Below are 15,892 nucleotides of genomic sequence, written 5' to 3' on the forward strand. Positions count from 1 at the left end.
CCCCTTCCCAGCCCCTCCCCCAGCACTGTCCCAGCCCCACACCTTCCCAGCCCCTGACCCAGCACCAGAGCCTCTCCCCATCCCCCTAGCACTCCCCCTGCTCTGGGGGTTCTGTGCAGAGGGCAGATGGGGAGGCGCAAGGCCCTTGGGGACAGCGCACAGCGGGGCCCAGGACTGGCTGACTGCCTCACTGACGCACCCTGCAAGGCTTTGTTAGGGTTTGTAAAGGGCTCGAGAGACTCGGATGGCAGGATCCATCCCCTGGGTGAGCTGGGCTCCGCACCCCTTCCTTGGCCTGGCACCCCCTTTCCCACGCAGGCAGGAATGGGGCCCTCTGCGCGGCTGCACAAGGGGAGATGGAAGCCGGCTCGGCTGGAAAGGTAAACCTCACCCCTTTCCCGCGGGCCCAGCACTCAGCCAAGCGGGTGTTCCAGTTACCGCAGCAGGGAGCTGGAGATGCACAATGCGGGTCAGCCCCTGCTCATGGGACGGGATCTCCCACCCCAAGAGCCAGAGGCAAGTGCAGCCGCATCTTCCGCCAGCCCAGGGGCGAGGAGCTCAGGGCATTCGCAGCACTGGAAGTGGGGGCATCATTTCCCAGAGGGACAGTCCAGCCCACAGAGACTGGTCAGCGCTGGTCGGGAATTTTCTGATGAAATGTTTTAGTCAGAAACTGGCGATTTGTTGAGACTGGAACGGGGACGGGGAAGGCCGGCAAAGGGGGGGGGGCTTTCAGAGAGGCTTTGGATTTGGGGGGAAAAGCTTTTAAATTGTTGAAATGAAGAAATCCCAGTTTTCTGGGTCAAAATGACTTTTCATTTCAAAATAGAAGCTAATTGGGAGGGAGGGGGAGGGAGAATGGTCAAAACCAAAACCAAAGATTTCAGATGACCTGCCCCAAAAATGATTTTTTTCCCAGATTCGCAATGTGTGAACATTTTTCAGATTTTCGACTTTTTGTCCCCACAGGAAACTTTTTTGATGTTTCCCAACTTTTCACGGGAAAAGTCCCATCCTGGGACCGAGTCAGGACACCATGGTGGGGTGACAGAACCGTGCCCTGAGGCTGCCCCTACCGCACCTGCTTTGCGGCTAACCAGCGAGCTTCGGTTCTTGGAATGGCAACTCTCAGCAGCGCTAGGTCGGCTTTAATACGGGCTGTATTTCCCTTGCAGAAACCCAGCACCATGCAACGCACCCGAGGCACAGACGAGCCCACGCACACACACAAAATCACCTCCCTGCTCATGGAAGCCAGAGTGTTTCCCCAGTGATGCTGAACGGCTCACCCGGCACTGCCGTCTCTTGCAAGGCCCGGCAAGCTCTAGGCCGGTACGCTGCTCCTTACCGCCGTCCCCGCTCACCGCACAAGTCGGACGTCAGGAGTGGGCAGGGAGGGGAGGAAAGGCTCAGAATCCCCAGCCCCCTCCGGCTCTGTACTGGAGTCGGCAAATCACCGCTTCTGGTTCCAGTTTTGGAAGCCCCGAAGAACAAAGGAGGCGGCCTGGGAAGCGGGCCTCCTAGGTTCTGTTCCTGGCTCTGGGAGCGGGGTTTAGAGCAGAGGTGGGCAAACTACGGCCCGTGAGCCACATCCGGCCCGCGGGACCGTCCTGCCCAGCCCTTGAGCTCCCGGCCGGGGAGCCTAGCCCCCGGCCCCTCCCCCGCTGTCCCCCCTTCTCCCGCAGCCGCGTGGGCTGCGCTCTGGGCATTGGGGCTGCGAGCTCCTGCGGAGCAGCATGGCAGCGTGTCTGGCTCTGGCCGGGCGGCGCGGCTGCCAGACATGCTGCTCTGAGCAGCCTGGTAAGGGGGCCGGGGGGGTTGGATAAGGGGCAGGGGGTCCCGGCGGGCAATCAGGGGACAGGAGGCAGTTGGATGGGGTGGAGGTTCTGGGGGGCAGTCAGGGGATGGAGGATGGGGGGGGTTGGATAAGTGTGGGAGTCCCCAGGAGGGCCTGTCACGGGGCAGGGGTGTGGATAGGGGTCAGGGGACGGGGAACGGGGGGTTTGGATAGGCATGGGGTCCCAGGGGACCTGTCAAGGGGAGGGATTGGATAGGGGTAGGAGCAGTCAGGGGTCAGGGAACGGGAGGGTTGGATAAGTGTGGGAGTCCTGGGGGGGCTGTCAAGGGGCAGGGGTGTGGATAGGGGTCAGAGCAGTCAGGAGACTGGGAGCAGGGGGGTTGGATGGGTCGGGGTTCTGAGGGGGGCAGTCAGGGGGCGGGAAGTGGGAGGGGCAGATGGGGGAGGGGGCCAGGCTTTTTGGGGGAGCACAACCTTCCCTACCCAGCCCTCCATAGAGTTTTGCAACCGCGGTGTGGCCCTCGGGCCAAAACGTTTGCCCCCCCCCCCCCCGGTCTAGAGGTTAGAGCAGGGAGGGAGGACTCCTGGGCTCCATTCCAGCACTGACCTGCTGCAAGACCAGAAATCAGCCCCCTGCTCCCAACCCAAGGGCCGAGTCCTTTGCACGGGCTCCGAGACGAGGGGGTTCCCACCATCAACAAGCTCTGTCCAACGTGACGCCGACGGGGCTTGGCGAGAACGGGAAGGCATGAAACATTAGACAAATACCTCCCCGGCCAAGACAAAAATGCAAAACTCCCCATTTCACTGCAGCTCCCTCAGGAACAGCCGGGACAGCCTGTGTCTGGCCACTGGCTAGAAGCAGCAGACAACCTCGGGGCAGATTTCTCAGACGAGTTTCCAGATTCACAGCTGATTTGGTTTTGGCTGTAGATATTTGCACCGGAGGGAGAGTCGGAGCGTACGGTCCTGAGAGAACTCGGGGAAGGCAAAGGGACTCTCCGAGGCTGCATCTGGAAGGGGAATCGTGTCGACTCTGAGCCCTGCTCTGGGCAGGGAAAACAAAGAGGAAAGACTAGAAGCGCCGTTCATTGTACCCCAGACGAAATGTCATCACTAGACAGACACTCAGTCCCTCACACAGCCCCTTCCACCACAGGAGCTCACAGCCCTTTACAAGGGAAGAGTTATCCCCGTGTTACACATGGGGAAACTGAGGACACAAGGCCACATGGCAAGTGAGTGGGGGAGTAAGGAACAGAACCCAGGAACCCGATTCCTAATTCCCCCCCGCTCAACCCATTAGACTCCACTCTCTGCCAGAGCACCACATGGCGCACAGAACTACCGACTCCCAGCCCTGTGCAATGCTCCTTCCCAAGCCCAGGGCACGAACGGGGTCTCCCACTATTCATTACTAGCGGCGTTTACAGACGTCATAAAGAATAGCGATGGCACTTGACATACTGCAGTGCCTTTGGCCGGGGCCAAACTTCTGTTCCCCAATATGCCAGTGCAACTCCTCTGCGGTCAGGGAGACGGCACGGGTCTTTGTGAGAGCAGAAATTTATCCTGTAGGTCCCTGGTCACCAATTGGTCGATCGCGATCGACTGGTCGATCCTGGAGACTCTCCCAGTCGATCGCGATCTCTGGCCGCTAAAAGTCCGGCGGCGCAGCGGGGCTAAGGCAGGCTCCCTGCCTGCCCCGGCCCCACGCCGCTCCCGGAAGCGGCCAACACACACACACACACACCCCTGCGGCCCCGGAGGAGGTCAGGGGACGGGTCTCCGTGCGCTGCTCCTGCCTGCAAGCACCGCCCCCGCAGTCCCATTGGCCGGGAATGGGAACTGTGGCCAATGGGAGCTGCAGGATCAAATCAATCATCAATCAATCAGTAATTTAAGGAAGTGGAACATAATTATCCAAGATTGGAAATTGGACCCTGAGGTTCACACACCTTCTTCCTCCTCCCCCCACTGTCCCCAGTTCTTGAGGAAAGTGCCTTGCGATCCTTAATAACCTACAGAGAGGGGCAGCATGTGGAGCCCCGCTGCACCGCTGACTAGGAGTCTGCACCCCAAACCCTGCCCCTCCCAGAGCCAGCACTCCATACCCCCTCCTGCACCCTGAACCCCCTGCCCCAGCCCTGACCCCCCTCCCAGAGCCAGCACCCCATACTCCCTCCTGCACCCCGAACTCCCTGCCCCAGCCCTGACCCCCCTCCCAGAGCCAGCACCCCATACNNNCCCCAAACTCCCTGCCCCAGCCCTGACCCCCCTCCCAGAGCCAGCACCCCATACCCCCTCCTGCATCCCAATACTCTGCCCCAGCCCAGAGCCCCCTACTGCACCCAAACTCCCTCCCAGAGCTTGCACCCCGCACTCCCTCCTGCACCCTAACCCCCTGCCCCAGGCAAGTGAAAGTGAGTGAGGGTGGGGGAAAGCAAGCGACAGAGAGAGAGGAGGGGTGGGGCCTCGGGGATGGGACGAGGTAGATGCTGGGTTGCACTTAAATTCAAAAAGCGATCTTGTGCGTAAAAAGGTTGTAGACCACCGCTGTAAGTGTATAAATCCCTTCGCACATCACAAAAATGCAGCCCTCTCTGGGATGGAACACGGCGGCTGTTTACCAGCACACAGCAACATTACGTAATGGGTATTTTCAGGAGAGGGAAGTGAAGAATAAAATGTTTCCATTTTAAAGTGCAGGGGAAATTTCAGCAAAGAGAATGTAATTACTCATATTGGAATGTGGCCCACGGCTGGGAAGACTGCCAGGGAAGATTTAATGCCTGAAAGTGGTCAGGACCTTGGTTTGAGATCTCACATAATCATTTAAAATTCCCTCGGAGGTTTATCATCAGCGGAGCCAGAGCAGGGACTCAGGTAGTTAAAGGATATCTCATCTACCCACCATGCAGGACCCAGGCAAAGAGGTGGTGGAGGAGGGAAATTAACGAACTCCAAAGCATCATTTTTCAGGAAGGACTGCAGTGTTGGTGCTATCCCTACAAAGGGTCTCATGCTGCATTACTCATCATAGCTTTCAATGCAGGAGCAACAGGGGGCTTGTTACACCCCATTTTGTCTCCCGGCATCCGACAGGGGGTGACGATGCTGCAGGTCTACAGCTGGAAGCAGGGGGCTTCAGACGGGTCTACAGGCAAACTTCCACTGAAATAACTGCGGGGGGTGTAATTCACACTGTATGGACAGACACATTTCTAGAGCTGGGGGGGAAACACTTTTCCTGACCTGTGAACATTTGTGTGATTTCAATCATTTTTCCCAGTCCATCTGGGGACAAACCAGAGAACTGTCTACATTTTTTGTGACAAATAAAGCAGAGAGAGACATACACACACACACACACAATTCCCCACCCCAAATAGCACACCGATTTGGGCACTTGCCTAGGATGTGGGAGATCCAACTTCTAGTTCCTGCTCTACCTGATTCGGAAAAAAGGAACTTAAACTTGGGTCTCCCACACCAAGCAAGTACCTTAACCACTGGGCTCTTGGCTATTCTGGGGTCTCTCCGTCTTCCTAAATTCCAACCCGGAGCAGAGATACTTTCCCGTCCATCCTGGTGAAAAGTGCTGGTGTAGACCCGCTGTACTTATGTCAGTACAGAAATGTCCCACTTTGATGCAGCTCCGTTTTTTACCTGGCGTAGACCAGCCCCTGGATGGCTATGGGGATGGGGGGATGGGAGGGGTGCGGAGACTTTCGCCTCTAGGACACTAGTTCAAATCATCGCCTACATGAAAGGAGGCAGGTTGTTCTCAGCCTCATGCCTAATGCAGGGGTCTCCTCCATCACAAGACCCATCGTCACAGTCGGCATTAATTGGCCCCCTTATTGACACTCTGAGAGGCCGCGTAGCGAACAAGCCACAGCGGCTGAACATCCCCCATCCTTCCACAGCTGACCCCCCCACGCACCGGAAGAGAAGCCAGCCTGACGGTGGTTGCTGGATAAAGAAGGGACTTCGGTCTCCACCTTTCCCCAGCACTAAAACCCAGACATGGGCAGAGACATCTCCAGGTTTAAGGCTGAGCCTTTCTTGTCCTTCTCCAGAGTCACCCCCAAATGCTGCTCACCCATCCACTCAGCAACCCCCACAAATTCACACCCTCTGTGACAAGACACCTTCTCGAGTCCCTGGAGTCAAAGCCTGGCTTTGCATGTTTAAAGGGAAAATGCTGCCAGTTAAGATATTCTATACGGTTCCTCGCCAAGGGGCCAAAACTTTTGATTATTCACCGGGGCATCCTCCAGGAAGGCTTGAAAGGACACCAGATTCCATCTACAGACACACACCCAGCAGGCAACATTAAACCATCCTCTCCGAAGGAGCGCGAGGGACCATGGAGGGACAACGAATCCGCTGGGAGAACCAAACGGAAATAAACCAACAGCTCCCTTAGCCGGAATGGGAAACAGCCGGGAAACACATTCAGCTCTGTTGAAGGCGGGGAGCCCAGCGAGGAGGAATTTGCTTTGTGTTAGACGGAGGCTTCTCCCTGGAAACGTGCACAAGACAGAGGGTGCGGCGAGAAGGGAGCCATGGAGGCAGGGATGCTGAGCCGCTGGGCGACGCATCCTAGCCGACTCTCCTTTCAAACAAGAGGCTACTGGTTCCACACACTCCCCCCACCAGCCCTCGCGGCCACCAGTAATGGCCCCAGAGCAGGGCTTAATTAAACTCGCTTCTGCACAGTCAACATGCTGGAGTTGAAACCTATTAAGGAGATAACCATTTTCACTGGATATGGCCCGAGGGAGCAAACGGGTGGCAGCACCAGCCGGGGGAGCCGCGCTGCCAAGCAGTGACCTTTCCCGTTCAATTTACCGAAGGCCCATCTGACAACGAACGTAATCGTTACAGCCAGTCTCGGAAGTAAGGAGGCTACAGCAGACTGGGACTCCGGAGCTAGGGGCAAAGGCTGGGAAGAGGCGGACAGACCTCCCGTGTGGATTCGGGAGCATTCACTTCCCCTCCCCGCCCCTAAAGGAAGAGCCCTGTCTAGGGGGAACGGAGCTGGCTGCAGTCCAATAACTCAATCCAGCCCTTTGCTGAACATCCATTTCTTGGGATGATTGATTTAGCACTGGGGATGATTTCGAGAGAACGGCATTGTTCTACCGGAATGGCCAGTGCACTCAGGGTGGCAACTGAACCCACCCAGGAGGGGGAGAGAGATTCTGATTTTCATTTCATAAGGGCTGTCTAATGTCTTCTTTATTATTATTTGCATCACAGGAGCACACAGAGGCCCCAAGTGGGATCAGGGCCCCGTTGTGCCAGGCGCTGTACAGACCCATAGAGAGAAAGAGTCCCTGCCCCCAAAGAGCTTACAATCCCAACAGATACAGCACACAAAGCGGGGGAGGGAAAACCGAGAAGGGAAGTCATTTGCCCATGGCACAAAGTCAATGAGATTTAAGCACCTTCCCTGAATTGGGGCCAGAGAGAGAACTTGGCCATCGTGCCACAGAGATCAGAAAAAACAACCCAGCCCCTAGGAGATTCCTGAATCTTTATAAATGCTACAGGAATCCAACCCCGCTGCAAACATTCTTATTGCAAGGACATTTCCCCTGCTTCTCCCATGCTGCCTCGGCTAAGTGGGGGCAGGGACACTGGTGTCTAGCTACCATGGTTCATAGGGCATTAAAAATACATAAATAAGCACTTTGTAACCCAGCCATTCCCCTCCATATATCGAGCTTCCGAAATTCTCTGTTTAAGCTGGATGAGTTTAGTGCTTACGAGAATGAAGAGTCACAGACTAGAGAGAAAGGAACAATCCAGGCAAGGGCTCCCCACCCAGAGCAAGCACTGCCCTGCATGCCCACATCATGACCCGCGCAGAGCGCACCTCGGCGCTGCCCGGCGCACCCGCATCCGACCCGCGCAGAGCGCACCTCGGCGCTGCCCGCCGCGCCCGCATCCGACCCGCGCAGAGCGCACCTCGGCGCTGCCCGGTGCGCCCGCATCCCAACCCGCGCAGAGCACACCTCGGCGCTGCCCGGTGCGCCCGCATCCCAACCTGCGCAGAGCGCACCTCGGCACTGCCCGGCGCGCCCACATCCGACCCGCGCAGAGTGCACCTTGGCGCTGCCCGGTACGCCCGCATCCCAACCCGCGCAGAGTGCACCTCGGTGCTGCCCGGCGCGCCCACATCCTGACTCGTGCAGAGCGCACCTCGGCACTGCATGCCTCCCTCTACCCATCTGCTAACCCGCAAACCTCTCTATGAAACACAAATCAATGGTTTTTAAAAGCTAAAGAGGGGCAGGGCTGGGAAAATCTTACTGCATTCATTCTCTATCACTGCCAGACCACAGGGCCCGATAACCCTGCCAGCCAGTGGCCGAGCGCCGTACAAGGATCTGCTGGGGGGGTCCGGTTCTCTGCAGCCCGGCTATTATTTCATTTGATCTTTAATGACCATTTTGGGGCGGAAACACCGGGAAAGCCACTTAGAGAAGATGCCAGCATCTCTGCAGCAAGGCGAGCGTGGAGATCCCTGGCTGGGCGACGAGAGTAAATGCCAACAGACACTCAGCTGGACAGCAACAACCCCTACCGGAGCCGGACGGCAGCGCTGACCAGGAGGCAACCTGTCTCCCAGCCCCCGCGGTGAGCGCAGCCTCTCAGGAGGAGCCGGCCCATGTCCTGCCTGATTTGTCATAGCCAGATCCAGGCTGCGCACACTGCCCCAAGTCACGCGGTGGCCGCTGACCGGGCGATAGTCCCGCCTGGCTAAGGACACCCGAGCTCTCCCAACCAGGCGTAGCCATTCTAACCTCCTCGCCTGTTAAACCCTGTCGTTGGCACACCTCTAAACCCCAGCGACCAGCTCTTCTCCGCACGGATTAGCCACACCCTGGCCCAGGACTGCCCTTGCACCCTGGGAGCTGTGGGGAGAGGGGCCAGGTCAGCCACGGTTCCCGGACAGCACCACAGTAAGTTTCATCCTTCCCAGCAACCGGGCCCGTCCCTGCCCACCCCTCTGTGCCAGGACAAGGCTCGGGCGCCACAACCCATCCGGCACGTGTCCTGTCCACAAGCAACAACAGCCCTCAGGGCAGGGGGCCGCATTCCCAGCCGCAGGCTGGAGATACAATTTGCCGGGGCAACAGAACATGACATTGGGCGGGTGGGTTTGAGCTGGTGCCCTAGAGGGGACTGTAGACCTGTATCTCAGCCGCAGTCCCCTCCCCCAGACAAGCCACCCAGGCTCTTGGTGGGTAGGGCACTAGCCAAGGACCTGGGCTCAATTTCCTGCAGTGCCACAAACTTCCTCTGTAACCTTGGGCAAGTCACTTAGCCTCTCAGAACCGCAAAGGTATTTAGGCGCCTAACTCCCACTGAAAAGCCTTAGCTCCCATCTGTGCAATGAGGATGACTGTTTTCATCCCCCACAGGGTGCCGTGAGGATAAATGCTGGCGAAAAGCACGACAGAAGAGCCAGGTATGATTATTTTGGCATTAGTGCTACGGGCTGGGCTTTCACTGCAGAGTTCAGTGCCGTTAATGGAAACAAAGCACCACATCAGGGCCCAGCCCGCAGCACCCAGCGGTGAGAAACGCTCACGCCCTGCAGTAACGCGCTCGGCAACCTCAACCCGCGTTATCAGCCCCATTTCACAGACAGGGAAACTGAGCCAGGTCGGCAGCAAACACAGGACCAGACTCGCGTCTCTCTCCTTGGGTCGCACCGGCCATTGGGGTGAGCCAGACACCACTTGCTGCAGTGCTCATCACTCGATCTAATATACGTCCCTCGGATTCAATACCCGTTTGTATTGTTGCCCGGCCTAGACGCTAAGATTTTCATAAGTGACTGATTCTGGGTGTTCAACCAGAAGCCTCTGAAATGAGCCTGTTTTCCGAGGACAAGTGCTCAGTCTCTCTGACTATCCAGCCCCTTTTAGCTGTCTCAAGCTGGGCACCCAGAAACAATCACTCTGTATGCTCTTGGCCACATCTGTGTATATAATGCAGGTAGCAGACACAGCCCCTGGAGCCACACAGCCCTGCAGGTGCCCCTCTGTCAGGATGGCTGCTGCCGCCTCCTGAGAGGTAGCCAAGAATAGGACACAAATCAGCTTCCCTTTTGCTATTCAAAGCGCAAGTGCAGGGTGGGCATCAGTGCCAAGCGGGGTATTCCAAGATTCAAGACCCTCCTGTGCATATATAATAAACTCTGTATGTGTGTGTTCATGTACCACTGCCCTCTACTGGCTGAAACCAGAACTGCTCAACTGTGCACCATAGGCCCCATACTGCTAACAGCTAGTGGTGATTCTCCTATAACTCAAGAGCAGAGCCCTTACCTGCTTTTGAGGTGGATCCAAGTTCCACCCCAGCTAATGCCTTCAAGTTCCAAGTACCCATGGCCTGCAACGTAGCAACAATTCAGACCTAAGCGGCCACTAATTTGATACGGGAGGTGCCCGCTACAGGAACATCTGCTTCCTGTGGGGTTCTTGCACCTTCCCCCCCAGTATCTGGAGTATGCTGGAGAAAGACCCTGGGCTGGAGTATGCTGGAGAAAGACCCTGGGCTGGAAAGAGCCTGGCTTTGACTGAGAATCGCAATTCCTGTGACAGCGTTCCTAGTTTGGGATAAGTGAGAATTTGGGAGCCTGCTTAAAACAACAAAGTATTTCCAAGGGACCAGTAAGTGGCGCTTACACCTCCTGCCCCAGGGAGGGAGATGGCCCCATCTGACCCAGACTGACTTCTGGGGTTCGGCAGGACAGAGAGCTGGGCATCCCGGGGAAGCAGCACCCAGTGGGAAGGAGTTGGACCCCTAAACATATTCCTTTGGGGGACTACACCCAGGGCTGCCAGGCGCTGTGCACACATTACGCCTCTGCTAACAGAATCCTGGCAGAGGCTCTCCCCCATTTCGGCATGAGTCTGAGTCTGCCAAGGGACTCCCCTCCCGGCACAGCCCTCTAGCAGCAAAGGGCTTCCCAGCCACATTGATTCAGTCTAGGTCATTTAAAAGCACAGCAGGAAAAGTGGAGAGTTTCTTACAGCACACTCCCCTACCCACGTACTGGGAGCATCCCCGTCCCCCCATTCCTCACAGTCACAGCTGCCCCAGTACCACCCAGCCCTCATCTCGTCCGCTGTCTTCTCCCTACCCCGTGCCTCCCCCCAGCACAGTTGCCACTAGCCTTGTCCCCTCTAGACAAATGGACAGACACACACGCCGCCCAGGTCTTGGCTTGTCGGCCCAGATGCTGCATTTGGCATCTTCTCACCTGGGCAAGAATGCGGTGCCCATTCGCCTTTAGCTCCCTAGCAGGGCAGCAGCAACCCTCTACCAAGATCCAGCAATAGGCCACAGCCCTGAGGGACAGAAGGGGGAAACTGAGGCACAGGCAATGATGGTAAATCAGAGCCCCCAAGGGGTGCAGCTGGTCGTCCTATGGAACGTCACACTGCCCTGGATGGCATGGGAGAGGCGTTTGGATGCCTGTGGGTACATCCCGGGGCTCCTCTCATCACCCCAATGCAGTGGTGCAAGAAATCTGACTCCCCAGAAATGTCCACATTCCCAGCCCACGGGAGCCTGGCGAACTGCCTGGGAACAGGAGCATCTCACCCGACATGCCCCCCTCTGCTCCCAGTGCCGCTTGGCACCAGCCGGACGCCTGGGGAGAGCGAGCACGGCCAGGGATGGATTAGCCGCCAGCAGATATTTTCACACGGGGAGTAAATGCTGATAAGCCCAACGTGAGCGTTCAAGTCACAGCCAGGCGGCGGGGGAAGGGGAGAACCATCCCTCCTTACTACACAGTCCCCGGGGGAGGGAGGGTCGGTCATTCCCATCGGCATCTGCCACAGCACAAGTAAGAGAGCTCCGGATTGGCTAAAAAAAGCCAGGGACGCATCATAAACCCTCCTATCTGTCACAGGTGTCCATGATCCCCCAGCTCCTGCCCACTCCTTTGCCCCGCCTCACACACGGATTAACGGACACCTCACACCCTGTCCCTTCTGGGTCCCATTCCCACCCCTGCCAGGGTTTCGCCTCAGCCCTCTTGCTGCAGCCCCCAGCCCCTGCGGGCTAGCGTGGTGAGATCACAGGAGTTCAGGGGTCAGTGTTTAGGCCGGGGAGGGGACCTGGGCATTGGTCCTGCATTGAGCAGGGGGTTGGACTAGATACCTCCTGAGGTCCCTTCCACCCCTGAGATTCTATGATCCTATGGGGTGGGCGTGCCAGGCTCTGGCAGGCTAAGCCTGATGATAGACACATGCGCTGCGGGTCCCCTCCCATTTGGAGAGGGAGCTCCCTCGCCTGGAGCTTTGCATTAGTGACCCCTTTGCTGTGCCCCACCCTGGTGCCACACAGAACCCATCCCGTGGTGCCACTACTCACAGCAGCCCTCTCCCAGCCAGCCCTGCTCTGGTGCCAAGGAGGGGCTGGGTTGGGGAGGGCTATAGGGGGACCTGTTTGTAACCCCCAGAGATGGCTCCAAGGGGGACGTCCCACCCAAACACCCGGACAGGCCCGATCTTTGCTCCCTGCCTACACGAGTCGTTCCAAAGTCCGGAGCCGCGAGTGGCAGGCGTTTGGAAGCCAGTACACTGCTGCTTTGTTGGACAGCCCCCCACTGCCACCGGCCCCCCCACGGAGCAAACCCAGAGTGGCTGCACTCAGACATTCCTTACCACGCTCCCAACGCATGCAAACAATAGATGCAAACAGACACTCACATGCTAGCTGGGGGATCCGGCGGGAACATGCTGTGCTGGGACGGGGGACGCACCCGGCCTGCTATTACCCCGTAGAGCGGAGCTCCGGGGCCACAGTCAGCTCCCCAAATCTGTCTCAGAGCCAGCGAGACGCTGGCCCCTCCCAACACTGTGTCACAACAGGGTGACAACATTTGGATTCAATGCAACGCTGCTGATTCAAGACAGCACATCCCACCTCAACCTCCTCAGTGACACGAGAGCTTCGAAGCTCACCAGACAGCCCAGAGCGGCAACCCTGACAGTCCCCTCGGGGAGCCGGAGATGGGGGAGCCCAGAGACCGTTCCTGGCAGACAAAGAGGACTGACTGGCTCCAGGCAGCAGACAGTAAATAGTCTCTTACAAAACTGGAATTTAAGGAAGAAGAAAAACTCCCCCCAATCCCCAATTAACCATTTCCCTGCCAGCACCATCAACCTGAAGGGTTTATTAATAGCCCATTAACACATTTACTAACTGGCATTAACATCCTTTCTTGCATTTTCTGTAATTAGGCCGGAAAGATTCCGATTTTAATTGGTTGATGTCAGGAAATGGCCATTTTGTCCTTCCACTCAAAGCCCAAACAGGAGAAATCAGGCACTGAAATGTACAGGTAGGAGGGAAAGGGAAATATCACTGGAAGGTGAAGAGCGGTGTGTAGTCAGCACTCTCTTCCATAACTGTGAAATCCAGGCCAGGACTTAGGGAGCCCCTGTGACCACTTCTGTGCTTAACAAGGTGCAGACTGTAGCTAACAGGAATCAGTGCACCCATACACGTGGTTGTGCCCAGGTTGCACTTGTGAGTCAACAGCCAGGCCTGGGGGGCACATGTCCCACAGCTCCCAGCATTGCTCCAAGTAGGGGTACAATCTGGACAGCTACACCCAGCCCTCTGGGGGACCGCAGGGCGGAATGAGAGGAGAGGTCAGACTCCCACTGTCCCATGATTCCCTGGGAGCTATCCCATAATTCCCTCACCGTCCAAAAAATCTACCAATTTCCCAGCATGCCCACTCAGGTGAGCTGCTTCCATAGCAACTGGCTGGTTCCTGATCTCCTCTGGCACGGATCCACCCTGCAGCAGGGATCTGCCCCAGCAGGAATGGCAGAGGTATCATGGGAGGCTGCAGAGAGCTGGTGAGGAGTGTCGGCATATCCAGCAGGGAGACGGCACGCACTACTTGGGTGCTTGGGTCCATGGCGGCAGCACACGTGCTCAAGTGGCACTTTGGGCCAGGCTTACAAGCACAGAATGGTGCCACTCGATTGTGCTAGTCAGCCTGGGAGCTAGAGAGCCAGAGGGGACCACAGGGTCTGTCTGTGTCCAGCAGCCTCCAGAAAGAATCCCCCATAACAGCCAAGCCCTGTCTCTTCACAAGAGACGCTCCAAGCTCTTGCAAAGAGTTCAGAATTCTGACACGCTTTAAGATGGGTAACCAGACGGGTGTGAAACAGGTTTTGTTTAAGAGCTACCAGCATCAAACATGGAGCAAACAACCCCTGGAGTCTGCGGTCGCCTGCTAGTGATGAGCTTTCTGTGGATTAAACAACATGTCAGAAGTTGGATCTAAACATCACTAACCATCAAAAGTCAGAGAGGGAGTGCGGGGGAGCTCCTGCGATCCTGGGGGGCAGAGCTGAGCCAGGGAGGGGGGCATGAGGGGAAAGGTTGTGAGATCTTTTATAACCAGGCTCGGATTGTGCTGACTAAATCCACTCTGAGATGGCCAAGGATAACCTACTGCTTGGTCCTGCTGTCAAATGCAAGCACCCAAACGTGGTTCCGCTGGGAGCTGAGCCCACATCTGAGCTGTCTCTTCCCATCACCCACACCCAGAAGAAGTCAGGGCTCCAGGAGCAAAACTAACGTTTTAGCCAGTGTGTAAACAGTAAAATAATAAAGCCGTTCGTTTAACCAAGTCTGCCACAGATCAATAGCAAAATGTGCTGGTCAACTTAATAGATTATTGATACTCAGCATAAGAATCTGCCTATCTTTACCGCTCTTAGGGTGGAGTGTTGCGTGGTATTTATAGCCCAGGTTGGTTCATACAAATAGATCATGCCCCCTATTGCATATTCAATATCAGGCGCACTGGCCTCCTTAGGGGGAAAACTTGCATCCGTCTCTTTTGAGATACAAAATCATTTCTAGAAACTCTGTTGAAATACACACAGGCACTAGGAAAATACCACACAAAGGGGCCATATTTAAAAACCGCCGGGGGGGAGATGAGGAGTGGCCGTCTCTGCTAGTCCAGATCATTCATTCAAAGTAGCACTAGTTCTGTGACTCCCAACGTCTCCCCAAGTACGCCTATTTGCCAGCCTTTGCAATGATCGGAGGAACGAATGAGCACGAATCTTTGCCTGCCAACCTCAGACATATGAAAAGAATCTGTTCATGCACAAGAGACGCTCCGTGGAGTAGTGAAAGGTGGCTGTTGTTTGACCGACAGGGTCATTTACTGGCAAGGAGCCAGTCCCTGTGGCTTGTCTCCATCCAAAGGGAGAGGGCAAAGCCAGCCTGTGTGTCTCCCTGGAGCTTGCTGGGTGCCAGGCTGTTGGGTTGCGTTTGTCACCCACCCCTTGCCTGTGGCTTTTAGGCAGCGGGAGGCAAAGGGTGTGGAAATAAACACTTTGATCCATGGGGGGAGGAGAATTCAACCTGCAACAGGAGTGTCCTGGGGGCAAATAAAGCACCATCCCAGGGCAGTGCTAGCCCTACCCTAGCGCTCGGGGAGTTGGCCCATTCCCTGTGTACTGGGCACAGGCTGGAAAGCAAGGCCTGGCCGAGGACTGGACTTTCCCCCCAAGGGGGAGCCAGGAGGCCGGGCTATACAGCGGGCACTAAGCAGCGACTCCTGCCAGGAAAACCCACCCCGCTGCTCCCTTCCCCCCGGACTCCACCTGCTGCTCCGAGCCCGCCCCAAGCGCCGGCACCTCCCGCGGGATGGCGGCGGGAGAGCCCCGGGACGCATCCCCGCCGGAGCCGGCTGCGGTGCGAACGGGAACCGGCTCTCGCGGGGGCGGTGACATGCGGCGTCTCCTCCCGGCTAGGACCAGTCTCACTCCCCGCGCATGGAAATCCGCGCGGCGCGGCGCGGCGGGGGCAGTGCCCGGGACAGAGCAGAGCCCGGCGCCTCATCCCCGCAGCAGCTCCGCGAGGAGCCACCCGGTGCGTGGGGCAAAACCAGCAACTTTCTTCACCCCCCCCGGGGGGGGGCAGTACCAGGCTCTCCCCCCTCCCCCACAGGGCTATTTTTAAACCCTGCTTCCCTGTGACCTTCCAATGGCCCCCGAATACATCAGCCCCCCCCCC

The 15,892-nt window shown here is 57.1% G+C and overlaps 1 protein-coding gene across 1 annotated transcript in view; it reads right to left on the reverse strand.

The window, feature by feature from the left end:
• The window catches only part of SDC3 (syndecan 3), a 185,788-nt gene that overhangs the window by 169,068 nt on the left and 828 nt on the right, over positions 1-15,892 (reverse strand). The gene's annotated exons all lie outside the window — the stretch shown is intronic.

This window comes from Trachemys scripta, chromosome 20 (assembly GCF_013100865.1).
Source record: "Trachemys scripta elegans isolate TJP31775 chromosome 20, CAS_Tse_1.0, whole genome shotgun sequence".
In the NCBI taxonomy this organism is placed as follows: domain Eukaryota; kingdom Metazoa; phylum Chordata; order Testudines; family Emydidae; genus Trachemys; species Trachemys scripta.